This window comes from Rhinolophus sinicus, linkage group LG01 (genome assembly GCF_036562045.2).
Source record: "Rhinolophus sinicus isolate RSC01 linkage group LG01, ASM3656204v1, whole genome shotgun sequence".
Lineage (NCBI taxonomy): Eukaryota > Metazoa > Chordata > Mammalia > Chiroptera > Rhinolophidae > Rhinolophus > Rhinolophus sinicus.
This window is the reverse complement of record NC_133751.1, coordinates 108897843-108916100: the sequence shown is the minus strand read 5'-3', so window position 1 is coordinate 108916100 and position 18258 is coordinate 108897843. Positions and strand designations below refer to the sequence as shown.

At 39.6% G+C, this 18258-nt stretch overlaps 1 protein-coding gene across 1 annotated transcript in view; it reads left to right on the top strand.

The window, feature by feature from the left end:
* CFAP92 (cilia and flagella associated protein 92 (putative)) overlaps positions 1-18258 on the top strand; it is a 135937-nt gene that overhangs the window by 64724 nt on the left and 52955 nt on the right. The window lies entirely within an intron of this gene.

The window sequence follows — 18258 nt, the reverse complement described above, 5'->3', positions numbered from 1 at the left end:
AGGGACTTTATGCTTCACCTTTGTGCTTACACTTTATGTCTCCCTGTTTGTCCCCAAAAAGATGGCTGGTCAGCCATTGACGGTTATGACTTTCCATGTGGAAAGCAACCTAATACAGGCGGACCCACGTGGGTGGGGACCAACAGGAGAATCCACAGGGTTCATAGAGGTGGGCACAGCCCCCCCCCCCCCCCCCCCCCCCCCCCGCTAACCAGAGCCTCTGCCTTTGTGGCTGCATTCCTTCCTGAAACCTGCAAGGGAAGTGATTCAATGAGGTGCTCTCCATCTATTCATATGCATAAAGGTTCTGTCCCTTGGGGAAGTTGAGACTCATAGTCCAGCTGCCTGCAGGGAAGGGTGATTGGCTTGAATCAGTTTCCTATTATGATGTATAGGATTCACAGACCTTGAGATTGACAAGTTTTATCTCCTTTACTTACCCACCTAACTAACAAAAGCTATGCGTAGGCCCCATAGGCCCGATTGGGGGCTCAGTCCTTGAGGCTGGAGTCCCTTGGCCCCGCTTGCACACTATTCTTGGCTACTGTCTTTCTTAACCCTGCGCTGCCCTCCTCGCTCCCCACAACCCTTGTCCCGCGGGACGCAGCAGAAACCAAGAGGAGGTTCTTTGAAAAGATAAACAAAATTGACAAACCCTTAGCCAGACTCATCAAAAAAGAGAAAGAGAGTACCCAAAGTAATAAAATCAGAAATGAAAGAGGAGAAGTGACGACAGATACCACAGAAATACAGATAATTTTAAGAAAATACTAGGTGCACCTATATGCCAACAAATTAGACAACCTGGAATAAATGGATAAATTTCTAGAAGCATATTATCTTCCAAGACTGAATCAAGAAGAAACAGAAACTCTGAACAGACTGATTATTACCAAAGAAATTGAATCAGTAATCAACAAGCTCACAACAAACAAAAGCCCTGGACCAGATGGCTTCACAGGTGAATTTTAGAAAACTTTCAAAAAAGAACACCTATTCTCAAACTGTTCCAAAAACTCCTGAAGGTAGGAAGGCTCCCAAGCATGTTTTGCAGGTCACTATAACTCTCATCCCAAAACCAGACTAAGACATTATAAAAAAAAAACTACTGGCTGATATCACTAATGAATATGGACACAAAAATCCTCAACAAAATACTAGCAAACCAGATTTAGCAATACATTAAAAAGATCAGGAGTGACGCCATAAAAATGGCAGCGTGAGGTGAGCCTCTGTAAAGCTTCCCTGGAATTTACAATGAATCGAACAACTATAACTCCACAAAGGACTCCCTGCACAGCAGACAGGCAAGGTGAAGAGGCCGACTACTGAAATCACCTAAAGGTGGGCAAATTGCTTGAGTGGGGAAGGAGGGAAGGGAGAAGTGCGGAGACGGGGCCACGTGGGCGCAGGACGCAGACCTAGCTTGGTGCTCCCAGCTCACTGCTTCCCGGAACCACCGCAGCTGCGGGACAGGGAAGAACTCGGACTGCTAGGGCTCCACTTAAGGCCCACAGGGCTGAGGGGGCAGCATATAACATGGCTGAACCCAACGCTCACGGCAGAGACCTCGGAGCAAAGACTGAGGGAACAAGGCTGAAAATGGTGGCTTAAGCCCTCACTGCTGAGCAGAGAACGGAAGCCTTAGGCACTGAGCCTAGCCGCCCCCTCCCTACCCTCCAAGAGCTCGCCCTGCCCCCACCTGCCCAGTGCTAGAAGCAGAACAGTAGCAGTGTCAGATCAAAACAACAGAATATTTGCAGTTCTGAGAAATGTGGTCTGCAGACAAGTATTCGCAGCCCAACTAGTTCTGGCAAAGAAGAGGGAGCTGTGGAAGCAGGACTGGCTATGGTGGTGTTCCCTGCCATTACTCTGGCCCACCTCTCACAGTCCACCCTGCCCCTCTCCCCACTTTCTGGGCGGATCCCTGAAGAAGTAAACAGAGCTGCTGAAACACACAGGTTCTGAATCTGGTGGACGAAGAGCTTTGAAACTTCAGAAGCTCTCCACATCCCCCAATGGAAGCGTTGCCCTATGACCCAAGTGAACCATTCACAGTGGAGAAGCCTTCCTTCCAGGGAATTCCCCCATTGTGGGAAAAGCTGGAGTAGTGCAGAGAAAACATAACACTACAGTGAGAGAGAATAAAAGGCTGCAGTCAGAGAGAAAACATTCTAACAACACCTATTGGAAAACAAAAGAGAGACATCTTCCGATCAACCTATTGCAGAACCCACTCCTGTAGATGTCTAGAAAGAGAAATAATAAATCATTAATTGCCATGAATAACCGAGGTAATGAGACAGCTCAGATAGAAAGTGAAACGTGTCCAGAAAATGAACTTAAAGATATAGAAATATGTGACTTAAATGACATTGAATTCAAGATTGCAGTTCTGAAAAAACTCAACGAGATGCAAGAAGGTTTGGTAGAATTCACTAGTGAAGCCATCTGGTCCTGGACTTTTTTTGCTTTTGGGAAGTTTTGGATGACTGATTCAATTTCATTACTGGTGATCGGTCTGTTTAGATTTTCCAGTTCTTCGTGGTTCAGCCTAGGAAGGCTATATGTTTCTAAGAACTTGTCCATTTCTTCCAGGTTATTGAATCCGGTGGCATATAGTCCTTCATAGTATTCTTGGATGATCCTTTGTATTTCTGTGGCGTCCTTGGTAACTCCCCATATTTCATTTCTGCTTTTGGATATTTGTGTCTTTTCTGTTTATCTTAGAGTCTAGCCTAGGGTTTGTCAATTTTATTAATCTTTTCAAAGAACCGGGTCTTTCTTGCATTAATTATGTCTATTGTGTTTTTGTTCTCTATTTCATTTAGTTCTGCTCTGATTTTGATTATTTCCTGCCTTCTGCTGATTTTCAGTTTCATTTTCTTCTTTTTCTAGTTCTTTAAGATGTAACGTGAGGTTATTTATCTGGGATTTTTCTTGTTTCTTGAGATAGGCCTGTAATGATATAAATTTCCATCTTAAAACTGCTTTCTGGTGGAGTCTTTAGGGTTTTCTATATATAGCATCATGTCATCTGCAAAGAGTGATAATTTAACTTCTTCAAAAATTTTGGTAGGATGTATTTTCATTGTCATTTGTTTCTGTGTATTCTTTGTTGACTCCTCTTATTTCTTCTTTGACCCTGTCATTCTTTAAAAGTATGTTGTTTAATCTCCACATATCTGTGATTTTTTTTGCTTTCTTTTGCAGTTGATATCCAATTTCAAAGCCTTGTGATCAGAGAATATGCTTGGTATGATTTCAATCTTCTTAAATTTGCTGAGGCTAGTTTTATGTCCCGATGTGTGGTCTATCCTTGAGAATGTCCCATGTACACTAGAAAAGAATGTATAGTCTGATATTCTAGGATGAAGTGCTCTATAAATGTCAGTTATGTCCATTTCATCTAATGTGTCATTTAGGGCTGATATTTCCTTATTTTCTGTTTGGATGATGTGTCCATAGCTATTAATGATGTATTCAGGTTTTCTACTATAATTGTGTTTTGGCCCATTTCTCACTTTAGTTCTGTTATTAGTTGCTTTGTATATTTTGGTGTTCCCTGATTGGGGACATAAATATTAATGTCTTCTTTTTGTATAGTCCCCTTTATCATTATGAAATGACCATTTTTGTCTCTTGTTACCTTTTTTATCCTGAAGTCTGTTTCATCTCATATCAGTATGGCTACACCTGATTTTCTCTGAATACCATTTGCTTGGAGTGTCAGTTTCCACCCTTTCACTCTGAATCTATATTTGTCCTTGTAGCTGAGCTGTGTCTCTTAGAGGCAGCATATGGTTGGGATAATTTTTTGATCCAATCTGCTACTCTGCCTTTTTATTGGTGAGTTCAGTACATCTGCATTTGAGGTGATTTTTGATAGATGAGGATTTCCTATCATTTTGTGTTTGGTTTTCTGGTAGGAATGTGTCTCCATTGTTTCTTTGCCTTTTTGTTGCTGTCTATTATTCCAGTGTTGTGGTGTTCTGTTATTTTTCCTCTGTTTCTTCTTTTTTTATGTTACATATTTTAGTTCTGGATTTTTTTGACTGTTTACCATTAAGTTTATGTAAAATAAAGTTTTGTATTTAGAGTATTCCATTTTCTGCAGCATGCTTCCCCTCTCCATTCCCTTGTGCCAGTTCAGACCTTTACATTTTTGTTTATGTTTTTGTTGTCACAACTTATGTCTATTTATGTTGTGAGTTAATTTCTGCACTGCAGTAGCAAGTTGTCTTTTTCCTCTTTTTTTTTAAGTATTTTTCCTTCTTACCCTGTATGTTATGTTTAAGTGTATACAGTAGTGTCTATTTGGTGTAGGGGTTGCCATTTCCTGCTTCTGTCTTTTCATAATACTACTCATGGTTTTGTATTCTTTTGGTTTTTTTGTTTCAGGTCAAATACCTTCCTTCAGTATTTCTTGTATACTTCAGTATTTCAGTGGTATACTGATCATGCGGTAGAAAATTCCCTCATCTTTTGTATGTCTGGAAAGGTCTTTTTTTTTTTTCTTTTTTTTTTAAATTAAATTTATTGGGGTGACAATTGTTAGTAAAATTACATAGATTTCAGGTGTACAATTCTGTATTACATCATCTATAAATCCCATTGTGTGTTCATCACCCAGAGTCAGTTCTTCCATCACCATATATTCGATCCCCCTTACCCTCACCTCCCCCCCCCCTTACCCTCTGGCAACCACTAAACTATTGTCCGTGTCTATGAGTTTCTGTTTCTCATTTGTTTGTCTTGTTCTTTTGTTGTTTTTGGTTTATATACCACATATCAGTGAAATCACAGGGTTCTCTGCTTTTTCTGTCTGACTTGTTTCGCTCAGCATTACTCTCTCAAGATCCATCCATGTTGTCACAAATGTTCCTATATCATCTTTTCTCACTGCCGAATAGTATTCCATTGTGTATATGTACCACAACTTCTTTATCCATTCATCTATCGAAGGACATTTTGGTTGTTTCCATGTCTTGGCCACCGTAAACAAAGCTGCAATGAACACTGGAGCACACGTGTCTTTATCTCTAAATGTTTTCAGATTTTTTGGGTAGATACCCAGGAGAGGGATTGCTGGGTCATACGGCAATTCTATTCGTAATTCTTTGAGGAACCTCCACACTGCCTTCCATAACGGCTGCACCAGTCTGCATTCCCACCAACAGTGTATGAGGGTTCCTTTTTCTCCACAGCCTCTCCAACATTTGTTACTATTTGTCTTGTTGATGATAGCCATTCTGACTGGGGTGAGGTGATATCTCATTGTGGTTTTGATTTGCATTTCTCTGATGATTAGTGATGTTGAGCATTTTTTCATATGTTTATTTGCCATTTGTATGTCCTCTTTGGAGAAATGTCTCTTCAAGTCCTCTGCCCATTTTTCAATTGGGTTGTTTGTTTTTTTGTTGTTGAGTTGCATGAGTTCCTTGTATATTCTGGATACTAGCCCCTTATCTGAGGCACTGTTTGCAAAAATCTTCTCCCATTCAGTTGGTGGCCTCTTTATTTTGTCGATGGTTTCTTTTGCTGTGCAGAAGCTTTTAAGTTTCATATAGTCCCATTCGTTTATTTTAGCTTTTACTTCCATTGCCTTTGGAGTCAAGTTCATAAAATGCTCTTTGAACCCAAGGTCCATAAGTTTAGTACCTATGTTTTCTTCTATGCAGTTTATTGTGTCAGGTCTTATGCTTAAGTCTTTGATCCATTTTGAATTAACTTTGGTACATGGTGACAAATAGCAGTCCAGTTCATTCTTTTGCACGTGGCTATCCAATTCTCCCAGCACCATTTATTGAAGAGGTTGTCTTTGCTCCACTGTATGTTTTTAGCTTCTTTGTCAAAAATTATCTGTCCATATTTATGTGGTTTTATTTCTGGGTTCTCAATTCTATTCCATTGGTCTATGTGTCTGTTTTTCTGCCAATACCATGCTGTTTTGATTATTGTGGCCCTGTAGTACAGGCCAAAGTCAGGAAGTGTGATACCTCCATTATAGTTCTTTTTTCTTAAGATTGCTTTGGCTATTCGGGGTCTTTTGTGGTTCCAAACAAATCTGATGATTTTTTGTTCTATTTCTTTAAAATATACCATTGGGATTTTGATGGGGATTGCATTGAATCTGTATATTGCTTTGGGTAATATGGCCATTTTAACTATGTTGATTCTTCCAATCCATGAGCACGGAATGTCTTTCCATTTCTTTGTGTCTTCTTCAATTTCTTTCAAAATATCTTATAGTTTTCAGCATATAGGTCTTTCACATCCTTGGTTAAGTTTATTCCTAGGTATTTTATTCTTTTTGCTGCAATTGCAAAAGGAATTGTTTTTTGTATTTCTTTTTCTGAGATTGCATTGTTAGTATATAGGAAGGCAGTGGACTTTTGTGCGTTGATTTTGTAGCCAGCAACTTTACTGTATTCGTTGATTGTTTCTAATAGCTTTTTGGTGGAGTCTTTAGGGTTTTCTATATATAGCATCATGTCATCTGCAAAGAGTGATAATTTAACTTCTTCATTCCCAATTTGGATGCCTTTTATTTCTTTCTCTTGCCTGATTGCTCTGGCAAGGACTTCCAACACTATGTTGAAAAGCAGAGGTGATAGGGGACAGCCCTGTCGTGTTCCTGAACTTAGAGCAAAGGGCTTCAGTTTTTCTCCATTAATTATGAGATTAGCAGAGGGCTTGTCATATATGGCCTTTATTATGTTAAGGTATTTTCCTTCTATACCCATTTTATTAAGTGTTTTAATCATAAATGGATGTTGTATCTTGTCAAATGCTTTTTCTGCATCAATTGATATAATCATATGATTTTTGTCCTTTATTTTGTTTATGTGATGTATCACATTGATGGATTTTCGTATGTTGAACCATCCTTGTGCCCCGGGGATGAACCCCACTTGGTCGTGATGAATAATCTTTTTAATGCATTGTTGTATTCGATTTGCTAGAATTTTATTTAGGATTTTTGCATCGGTATTCATTAGAGATATTGGTCTGTAGTTTTCTTTTTTTGTGTTGTCCTTACCAGGTTTTGGTATCAGGGTAATGTTGGCCTCATAAAATGAGTTAGGGAGTACTGTCTCTTCTTCAATTTTTTGGAAGAGTTTGTGCAGAATTGGTATTAGATCCTCTTTGAAGGTTTGGTAGAATTCACTAGTGAAGCCATCTGGTCCCGGACTTTTGCTTTTGGGAAGGTTTTGGATGACTGATTCAATTTCGTTACTGGTGATCGGTCTGTTTAGATTTTCCAGTTCTTCATGGTTCAGCCTTGGAAGGCTATATGTTTCTAAGAACTTGTCCATTTCTTCTAGGTTGTTGAATTTGGTGGCATATAGTCCTTCATAGTATTCTTGGATGATCCTTTGTATTTCTGTGGTGTCCGTGATAACTTCCCCTGATAATTTGTTGAACTGTCCGTGATAATTTGTTGAGACTGATTTTATGTCCCAATATATGGTCTATCCTTGAGAATGTTCCGTGTACACTAGAAAAGAATGTATAGTCTGATGTTTTAGGATGAAGTGCTCTATAAATGTCAATTATGTCCATTTCATCTAATGTGTCATTTAGGGCTACTATTTCGTTATTTATTTTCTGTTTGGATGATCTATCCATAGCTGTCAATGATGTATTTAAGTCCCCTAGTATAATTGTGTTTTGGTCAATTTCTCCCTTTAGTTCTGTTAGTAGTTGCTTGGTGTATTTCGGTGCTCCCTGATTGGGGGCATAAATATTGATGACTGTTATGTCTTCTTGTTGTACAGTCCCCTTCACCATTATGAAATGTCCATCTTTATCTCTTGTTATCTTTTTCACCTTGAAGTCTGTTTCATCTGATATCATTATGGCTACACCTGATTTTCTCTGGGTTCCATTTGCTTGGAGTGTCAATTTCCACCCTTTCACTTTGAGTCTATGCTTGTCCTTGTAGCTGAGATGTGTCTCTTGTAGACAGCATATGGTTGGGTTTAGTTTTTTGATCCAATCTGCTACTCTGTGCCTTTTTATTGGTGAGTTCAGTCCATTTACATTTAGGGTGATTATTGATATGTGAGGATTTCCTGTCATTCTATCTTTAGTTTTCTGGTAAGGCTGTGTCTCCATTGTTTCTTTGCCTTTTTGTTGTCTATTATTTCTGTGTGGTGGTATTCTATGATGTTTCCCTCTGTTTCTTCTTTTATATCAGTATATGTTTCAATTCTGGATTTATTTTGAGTGGTTACCCTTAAGTTTATGTAAAAGAAAGTTTGATATTTAGAGTATTCCATTTTCTTCAGCACGCTTACTTTCTCCATTCCCATATTCCGGTTCAGGCCTTTACTCTCCCCCTTTTTGAGTTTTGGTTACCACAAATTGTCCCTGTTGATGGTGGTCGAATAGCCTCCTTTAGTATTTCTTGTAGTGCAGGTCGTGTATTAGAAAATTCCCTCAGCTTCTGTATGTCTGGAAAGGTCTTTATTCCTCCTTCATATCTAAAGGATATCTTTGCTGGATATATTATTCTTGGCTCATGATTTCTCTCTTTCAATAGTTTGAATATTTGGTTCCACTCCCTCCTGGCTTGTAGAGTTTCTGCTGAAAAATCTGATGATAATCTAATGGGCTTTCCTTTGTATGTTACCGTCTTCTTTTCCCTGGCTGCCTTGAGGATTCTTTCTTTGTCGTTGATTTTAGACAGCTTCAATACAATGTGCCTTGGAGAAGGCCTGTTGGGATTGAGGTAACTAGGTGTTCTATTTGCTTCTTGGATTTGAGGGTCCAGTTCTGTCCACAAATTTGGGAAGTTCTCATCAACAATTTGTTTGAATATATTCTCTGTTCCCTTCTCTCTTTCTTCTCCTTCTGGTATGCCCATTATTCTTATATTGCTCTTTCTGATGGAGTCAGAAAGTTCTTGTAGAGTTCTTTCATTTCTTTTAAGTCTCAAGTCTCTTTCTTCTTCTATCTGTGTCATTTCCAGGTTTCTATCTTCGATGTCACTGATTCTTTCCTCCATCTGGTCAACTCTACTACCTAAGCTGGTTATTTCATTCTTAATTTCTTCTATTGAGTTCTTAATCTCCAGAAATTCTATTTGGTTCTTTTTTAAGATTTCAATCTCTTTCGTAAAATGCTCATACTGTTCTTTGATTGAGTTTCTGAGTTCATTTAACTGCCTATCTGTGTTTTCTTGTATCTCGTTGACTTTTTTCAGAACTGCAATCTTGAATTATCTGTCATTTAAGTCACATATTTCTGTATCTTTAAGTCCCTTCTGTGGAGATTTTTCACTTTCTTTCTGAGCTATCTTGTTTCCTTGGTTATTCATGGCGATTACTGGTTTACTATTTCTCTTCCTAGACATCTACAGGAGTGACTTCTGCAACAGGTTGATAGAAAGCGGTCTTTCTTTCGTTTGCCAGTACTTGTTGGTAGAATGTTTTATTATTTCTCCAACTGCAACTTATTTTTCTTCTCCCACACGGTAGTGCTGTTTTCTCTGCACTATTCCAACTTCTCACACAATGGGGGGATTCCCTGGGAGACGGGCTTCTCCTCTATTTATAGTTCGTCTAGGTCACAGGGCGCAGTGTCCTGGGGGTATGCGGAGAGCTTTTGATGTTCCAAAGCTCTTCCAGCTCCTGATTCAGAGCCCGTATGTTTCAGCAGTTCTGTTTACTCCTGCAGGGATCCGCCCAGATAGGTGGGGTCAGGGGCGGGGTGAGTTGTGAGAGGTGGCCCAGAGCAATGGCGGCGACCACCACCACAGCCGATCCTGCTTCCACAGCTCTCTCCCCTTTGCCGGAACTAGTTGGGCTGTGAATTTGTGTCTGCGGTACACAGTTCTCAAAATAGCAAATTTTCTGTTGTTTTGATCTGACACTGCTACTGTTTCGCTTCTAGCACCGGGCAGGTGGGGGCGGGGCGAGCTCTGGGAGGGGAGGGAGGGGGCGGCTAGTCTCAGTGCCTAAGGCTCCGTTCTCTGCTCGGCAGTGCGGGCTTAAACCACCGTTTTCAGCCTTTTTCCCTCAGTCTTTTCTCCGAGGTCTCTGCCTTGAGCGTTGGGTTCAGCCGTGTTATATGCTGTCCCCTCAGCCTTTTGGAGCCCTGGTGGAGCCCTAGCAGTCCGAGTTCTTCCCTCTCCCGCAGCTGCGGTGGTTCCGGGAAGCAGCGAGCTCGGCGCACTGAGCGAGGTCTGCGTCCTCCGCCCGCGCGGCTCCGTCTCCGCGCGCTTCTCCCTTTCCTCCTCCCTCCACTCCCGCGAATCTCCCACCTGTAGGTGATTTCAGTCGGTAGTGGGCCTCTTCGTCTTGCCTGTCTGCTGTTCAGGGAGTCCTTTGTGGAGTTTTTGTTGTTCGATTCTTTGTAAATTCCAGGGGAGCTTTACAGAGGCTCTCCTCACTCCGCCATTTTTCCGGAAGTCCACACCTGGAAAGGTCTTTATTCCTCCTTCATATCTAAAAGATATCTTTGCTGGATATATTATTCTTAACTCATAATTTCTCCTTTCAATAGTTTGAATATTTGATTCCACTCCCTCCTGGTTTGTACAGTTTCTGCTGAAAAGTCTGATGAGAACTGAATGGTCTTTAATTTGTCTTCTTTTCCCTGGCTGCCTTGAAGATTCTTCCTTTGTCTTTAATTTTTGACAGCTTCAATACAATGAGTCTTGGAGAAGGTCTATTGGGATTGAGGTAATTAGGTGTTCTATTTGCTTCTTGGATTCAAGGACCCGGTTCTTTCCAGAAGTTTGGGAAGTTCTCATCAACTATATGTGTGAATATACTCTCTGTTCCCTTCTCTCTTTCTTCTCCTTCTGGTATGCCCATTATTCTTATATTGCTCTTTCTGATGGAGTCAGAAATTTCTTGTAAACTTCTTTCATTTCTTTTAACTTTCAAGTCTCTCTCTCCTTCCATCTGTGTCAATCCAGAGTTCTGTCTTCGATGTCACTGATTCTTTCCTCCATCTGGTCGACTCTATTCCCTAAGCTGGCTGTTTCATCCTTCATTTCTTTCATTGAGTCTTTTTTTTTTTTTTTAAGATTTTATTGGGGAAGGGGAACAAGACTTTATTGGGGAACAGTGTGTACTTCCAGGCCTTTTTTCCAAGTCAAGTTGTCCTTTCATTCTTAGTTGTGGAGGGTGCCATTCAGCTTCAGGTCCAGTTGCTGTTTCTAGTTGCAGGGGGCACAGCCTGCCATCCCTTGCAGGAGTTGAGGAATCGAACTGGCAACCTTGCGGTTGAGAGGATGTGCTCCTACCAACTGAGCCATCTGGGAGCTCAGTGGCAGCTCAGCTCAAGATGCTGTGTTCAATCTTAGTTGCAGGGGGCAGAGCCGACCATCCTTTGTGGGACTCCAGGAGTTGAACCAGCAACCTTGTGGTTGAGAGCCCACTGGCCCACGTGGGAATCGAGCCGGCAGCCTTCGGAGTAAGGAGCATGGAGCTCTAACCACCTGAGCCACTGGGCCGGCCCCTCTTTCATTGAGTCTTAATCTCCAGAAATTCTGTTTGGTTGTGTTTTTTTTGTTTTGTTTTGTTTTTTTAATTTCAATCTCTTTGGTCAAATGTTCACTTTGTTCTTTGATTGTGTTTCTGAGTTCATTAAACTGCCTGTCTGTGTTTTCTTGCATCTCATTGAGTTTTTTCAGAGCTGCAATCTTGAATTCTCTGTCTTTTAAGTCACATATTTCCATGTCTTTAAGTTCATTTTTTGGAGACTTTTCATTTTCTTTCAGAGCTGGCTTGTTACCTTGGTTATTCATGGGAATTAATGAATTATTATTTCTCTTCCTAGACATCTACAGGAGTGGTTTCTGCAACAGATTGGTAGGAAGGGGATTTTCTTTTGTTTTCCAGTAGGTGTTGGTAGAATGCTTTATTTTTTTCTCTGACTGCAGCCTTGTATTCTCTCTCACACTGTAGTGGTATATTTTCTCTGTACTGTTCTGGCTTCTCACACTATGGGGGTATTCCCTGGAAGGTGGGCTTCTCCTCTGTGAGCAGGTCACCTGGATCTCAGGTCACTGCCTCCCTTGAGGGATGTGGAGAGCTTCTGAATACTGAAGGTCTTCCTGCACCAGATTAAGAGCCCATGTGTTTCATCAGCTCTGTTTACCCTTGCAGGGATCCACCCAGATAGGTGGGGGCAGTGGCAGAGTGGCTTGTGAGTGATGGCTCTGAGCAATGGCAGCGACCACCAGCAGAGCCAGTCCTGCATCCAAGGCTCCCTCCTCTTCGCTGGAGCTAGTTGGGTGAGAGTCCGTGGCTGTGAACCGCAGTTCTCAGAACTGCAAATATTCTGTTCTTTTGATCTGACACTGCTACTGTTTCACTTCTAGCACTGGCAGGTGGGGGTGGGGCGAGTTCTGGGAGGGTGCGGAAGGGGCAGCTAGGCTCTGTGCCCACGCCTTCCATCCTCTGCTTGGCAGTGAGAGCTTAAAATGCCGTTTTCACCCTTCTTCCCTTAGTCTTTGTTCCAAGGTCTCTGCAGTGAGGGTGGGATTCAGCTGTGTTATATACTGATCCCTCAGGTGCGACTGTGGGCCATAAATGGAGTACTAGTAGTCTAAGTTCTTCCCTCTTCTGTGGCTGTGGTAGTTCTGGAATGCAGGGAGCTCCAAGCTCCAGTCTGCATCCTGTGCCCGTGCAGCCCATATCTCTGCACTTTCTCCTTTCCACCTCCTCTTGCTCACCCAGTTTGCCCACCTTTAGATGATTTCAATTGTGCACCTCTTAGTCTTGTCTGTTTTCTGTGCAGGGAGTGTTTTGTGGAATTATAGTTTGTTCAATTTGTTGTAAATTCGAGGGGAGGTATCAAGAGGCTCACCTCAAGCCATCATTTGTATGACATCCTGTTTCATCTTTTTTGTATTTTGTGTCTCAGTTGTGGATATTTTTGTGTGTGGTTACCATTAAGTTTATGGAAAAGAAAGTTTCATGTATACAGTATTCCTTTTTCTTCTGCATGCATCTTATCTCTATTCCCCTTCGCAAATTTAAACTTTACCCCTCCCCTTTTATGTTTTTGTTGTCACAAATTATCCCTATCTATGCTGTTAGTTCATTCCCGAGTTGCAGTAGAAATTTTATTTATTTTTTCTTGTTTTTACAACCTTTGGCCTTAATGTTATATTAAGTGTATACCCTCTAGGTCCACTCATGTCATTGCAAGTGTTAAGATTTAATTCTATTTTATAGCTGGAGTAATATTCCATTGTAAATACGTATCACCTCTTCTACTTTTTTTTTTAGTAAAACAATTTTGTAATTTTTTAAAATTAACGTTTACTGGGTTGATGTTTGTAAAGTTACATTGGTTTCAAGTGTATAATTTTGTAAGGCATCATCTGTATATCATGTTGTGTGTTCACCACTCAGAGTCCGTTCTTCCATCACCACATATTTGATCCCCCTTACCCTCATCTCCCACACCCCACCCCACCCTTACCCTCTGGTAACCACTAAACTATTGTCTGTGTCTATGACTTTTGGTTTCTTCATTTGTTTGTCTTGTTCCTTTGTTGTTTTCAGTTTTATATCCCACATATCAGTGAAATCATATAGTTCTCCACTTTTTCTGTCTGACTTATTTTGCTCAGCATAATAATCTCAAGATCCATCCACGTTGTTGTAAATGGCACTATTTCATCTTTTCTTATGGCAGAATAGTACTCCACTGTGTATATATACCACATCTTCTTTACCCATCATCTATCAAAGGATACTTTGTTCTTGGCCACCATAAATAAAGCTGCAATGAACATCGGAGCACACGTGTATTTACAGATAAATATTTTCAGATTTTATTGGGTAGATACCCAGGAGAGGGATTGCTGGGCCATACAGTAATTCTATTTTTAATGTTTTGAGGAACCTCCACACTGCCTTCCATAACGGCTGCACCAGTCTGCATTCCCACCAACAGTGTATGAGGGTTCCTTTTTCTCCACAGCCTCTCCAACATTTGTTACTGTTTGTCTTGTTGATGATAGCCATTCTGACTGGGGTGAGGGGATATCTCATTGTTGTTTTTATTTGCATTTCTCTGATGATTAGTGATGTTGAGCATCTTTTCATATGTGTATTGGCCATCTGTCTGTCCTCTTTGGACAAATGTCTATTCAAGGTCTTCTGCCCATTTTTAAATCTAATTGTTTGGGGTGGGGGGTTTTGGTGTTAAGTTGAATGAGTTTCTAATATATTTTGGATGTTAACCCCTCATTGGACTTATCATTGGTGAATATTTTCTGCCATTCAGTAGAGTGTCATTTGTTGATGGTTTCCTTCACTGTGCAAAACATTTTTAGTTTCATGTAGTCACATTTATTTAGTTTTTCTTTTGTTTCCCTTGCCCGAGGAGAATATAAAAAAAAAAAAATGTATTGCTAGTAGTGATTTCGAAAAGTTTACTCCCTGTGGTTTTCTCCTAGGAGTTTTATGGCTTGGGGTCTTATACTTAAATCTTTAATACATTTTGAATTTATTCTTGTATATGGTGTAAGAAAGTGGTCTGGTTTCATTGGTTTGCATGTATCTGTCCAGTTTTCCCAACACCATTTATTGAACAGTCTGTTTTTACCCCATTTTATATTCTTGCCTCCTTTGTCATAGATTAATTGACCATATAGGGATGGATTTACTTCTGGGCTCTCTATTCTGTTCATTGATATATGTGTCTGTTTTTATGCTAGTACCTGCTGTTTTGGCTATTATAGTTTTGTAGTACAGTTTGATAATCAGGTAGTATGACACCTCCAACTTTGTTTTTCTTTCTCAAGTTTGCTGTGGCTATTTTGTTTCTTTTGTGGTTCCATATGAATTTCAGAATTATTTGTTCTTATTCTGTGAAAAAAAATGCCACTGGCATTTTGGTAGGGATTGCATTAAATCTGTAGATTGCTTTGGGTAGTCTGGGCATTTTTATAATATTAATTCTTTCTACTATGAGCACAGTATATCCTTCTACTTATTAGTATCTTTAGTTTCATTTTTTTTTCTAATCTGCTGTTTAAGCTTTCTGTTGAAATTTTTAATTTTTTTCCAGTGGGATGGAGATTAAGTTTTTAAAAATATTTTCTCACAGAAATATAACATTATTTATAACATTCCAGAACTTTTCCCTTACTCCTTGCAATCTCTAATCTCTTCTTCATGCTTCCCCTTTCTAGCGAACTCCACTCACCTCTAACACCTGGAAACCACTGATCTTTTTCCATCTTTATAGTTTTCCCTTTTCTAGAATATCATATAAATGGAATCATACAGTAGTAACCTTTTATAGCATGTCTTCTAGAAACAAATTATCTCCTAGTTTGTTTTTTTCATATGCAAAAGTGGAATGTCTTCATTCCACCTTTAGCTCTGAAGTATATTTTCACTAGATTTAGAATTCTGGGTGGAAAGTTATTTTCTTTCTCAGCTCTGTAAAAATTTTGTTCTACTCTATTATAGCCTCCACAGTTTCTGATGAGGAATCCAGTTATTTGAATTGTTGTTCTCCTAGGAGTAATGCATCATTTTTCTCTGGCTACTTTCAAACATTGATGATGTGTCTGGGTATGTGTTTCTTTGAGTTTATCCTGACGGGACTGATTGAGTTTATTGACTCTCTAATTTTATGCCTTTTGTCAAAATTGAGAGACCTTCAGACATTATTTCCTCAAATATCTTTTTACAAATATCTTTTCTCCTCACCTGCTGGGACTCTGATGATACAAATAGCCTTTTTGCTATTGTCCCATGGGTTCCTAAGTGTCTGTTTACTTTTTAATTTTCAATCTTTTTTTTCCTACGTGTTCAGATTACATACTTTCTATTGATCTAGCTTCGAATTTACTTATCTTTCCTCTGCCATCTCCATCTTGGTTTTAGACCACCCAGTAAATGTTTTATATCAGTTTTTATATTGTTTAGTTCTAAAATTTCTATTTGTTTCTGCATTATAATTTCTATTCACTGAGACTGACTACCTTCCAGTAGTTTCCAGAGTTTGTTGTACTTCTTGGGACATGATTATAATAGTGGTCGTAAAGTCTATATATGATAATTCTAATGTTTGAGTCATTTCAGAGTTGGTGTCTTTTGGTTGTCTCTCCCCTTGATAATTGGTCAACATTCCCAGTTCTTTGTATATCAAGTAATTTTGGATTGTGTCTTAGACATTTTGAATATTATGTTATGAGACTCTTGAGTCTTGTTTAAATCCTATAAAGAATGTTGGCTTTTTTGTTTTATTAGGCAATAGGCTCAGTTAGGGTCAAGCTGCAAGTTCCAAATCACACTCTGTGTACTGTGATTTTAAAGTCAGTTCAGTTTTCAAAGATTTTTTTAGTGATATTCAAATCTGTCCAGCATGTACACTACTCAGGTACCACTACTCTGAGTCCTGTGCATTGGTATGCCCTGTAGTTTGGTTCTCAAAACCACTGGTATGCTGCTTAAGGTAAGATCCATATATGAACAGTTCAGAAATAAGCCCATGAGCTTACATATAAGTTTGTGGAATCCTTTTTGTTTCCTCCCCTTTCCACACTCTTCATCTCCAAAGGAGTCCCCTTTGTGATCTGCTGGTTCGAAAGGTGGAGGTTTGGTGTTCCCCCTCTAACATGCCCTTACTGAGACTGTGTCAGCCTCTGAGGACAAGTGGTGGAAAGACATAGAGAGACAAAGCTATTATGAGGATTTTCCACACACTCTTTACATCACAGTTCCTATAGTCAAAGAGGATTCCCTTCTCTCAGATTTTTAGGTGCCTGCTCAGATGCTGTCACTGCCACCAGATCACAGCTTTGGAAATTGAACTTGCCTGAGGACAGAGCCAGGAGAAAAAATCAACAGGGAATTTCCCCTCATTCTCTCTGTTCCATAGGAGTCCCCTATGGAACAGAAAGAGACTGTTTCTTTTTGAGCTCTCTCTCCATGCGTGATATACAATTCTGGGATTCAGGCTTCCTTTGAGTTCAGTCAGTGACATATGGGAGGAAAATGAAACCCAGGAAACTCAATGAGTTTGGTCTCCTTCACCAATCCACCCATTACCTTTTACTTTTCAGAGTCCTCTAATAGCTGCTTCATGCATTCAGTCTAGGGTTTTTAGTTGCATTTGTTGGGAGATGCAAGGTGTGCTTTTACTCCATTTATACAAATTTGAAAGTCCCTCTTGCTATTTTTTTTTCTTTTTTAATTATTGTTTTCTAGATGTTCTTTATATTCTGGATGCAAGTCCCTTGTCAGGTATATATGTACTGTACAATTTACTGCCAGTCTGGGGCTTAAATTTAATTTTCTCAGTAGTGTCTTTGATAAAGTCTGTGTTATCAACTTTTTCTGTTATGACTAATGCTTTTTGTGTCTTGTCAGATAAATCTTGCCCCCCCCCCAAGTTCATGAAGATACTTTCTTATGTTTTTGTCTTACAGATGCATAACTTTAGCTTTTATGTTTAGGTCTATGATTCATCTAGAATTAATTGTGCTTTTGACCAAGGAAATGGTATATTTCTCTATATAGATTTTCTTTCATTTCTGTCTGCATTATTTCAGTTATCAGTATATAGGTTTCATACATCTTCCACTTAATTTCCCCTTAGGCATTTTAGGTTTCGTGCTATTGTAGGTGATGTTTAAATTTTTTCATTTTTAAATTATTTGTTGCTAGTAAATAGAATTCCAATAGGATAATTAAAAATATTTTAAGACCTAACAAATGTATTTGTTTTATGTAACTGATCACTCTAATATCTTATGCCTTTGTGCATCTGATTTTGCTAGTAGTACTTTTCCCCTTAGGTGTTTTGTGATTTTTACTGTGCTCTCACCCTCAATCAAACTTTCTCTGTGGGAATTCTTTGAGGCCTAGGTTGAAAGTGGATTTTTTCAGAAATGTCTCTTAATTACTTCTTCCAGGTACCTGGGAGTGCTACCAACCCAGGTGTGTTTAAAAATAAATTTTCAGCATCAGTGTAAATTTGATGCTGAATTTGGAATATGAATTTGGACCACAAACTTGTGTAACAGTTAACTTAAAACATGCAAGATTCCTGGTTTTCTGCCTCAACACAGCTCTGCCCTCCTTTCCATTTCATTTTCCATGCCCTCTTAAACCCTAAACCTCTGAGTCTTCTTCCTCTTGTCACAGTTTTCTACTTGGATACTTAATATGCTAAAGGTGAGCCTGTGCCAACTGCCCCCCAAAATGTATGTGTAGAAAATATGGTTTACTTCCATCCACCTTTTCTTTGCCTAGCCTTCGGGATAAG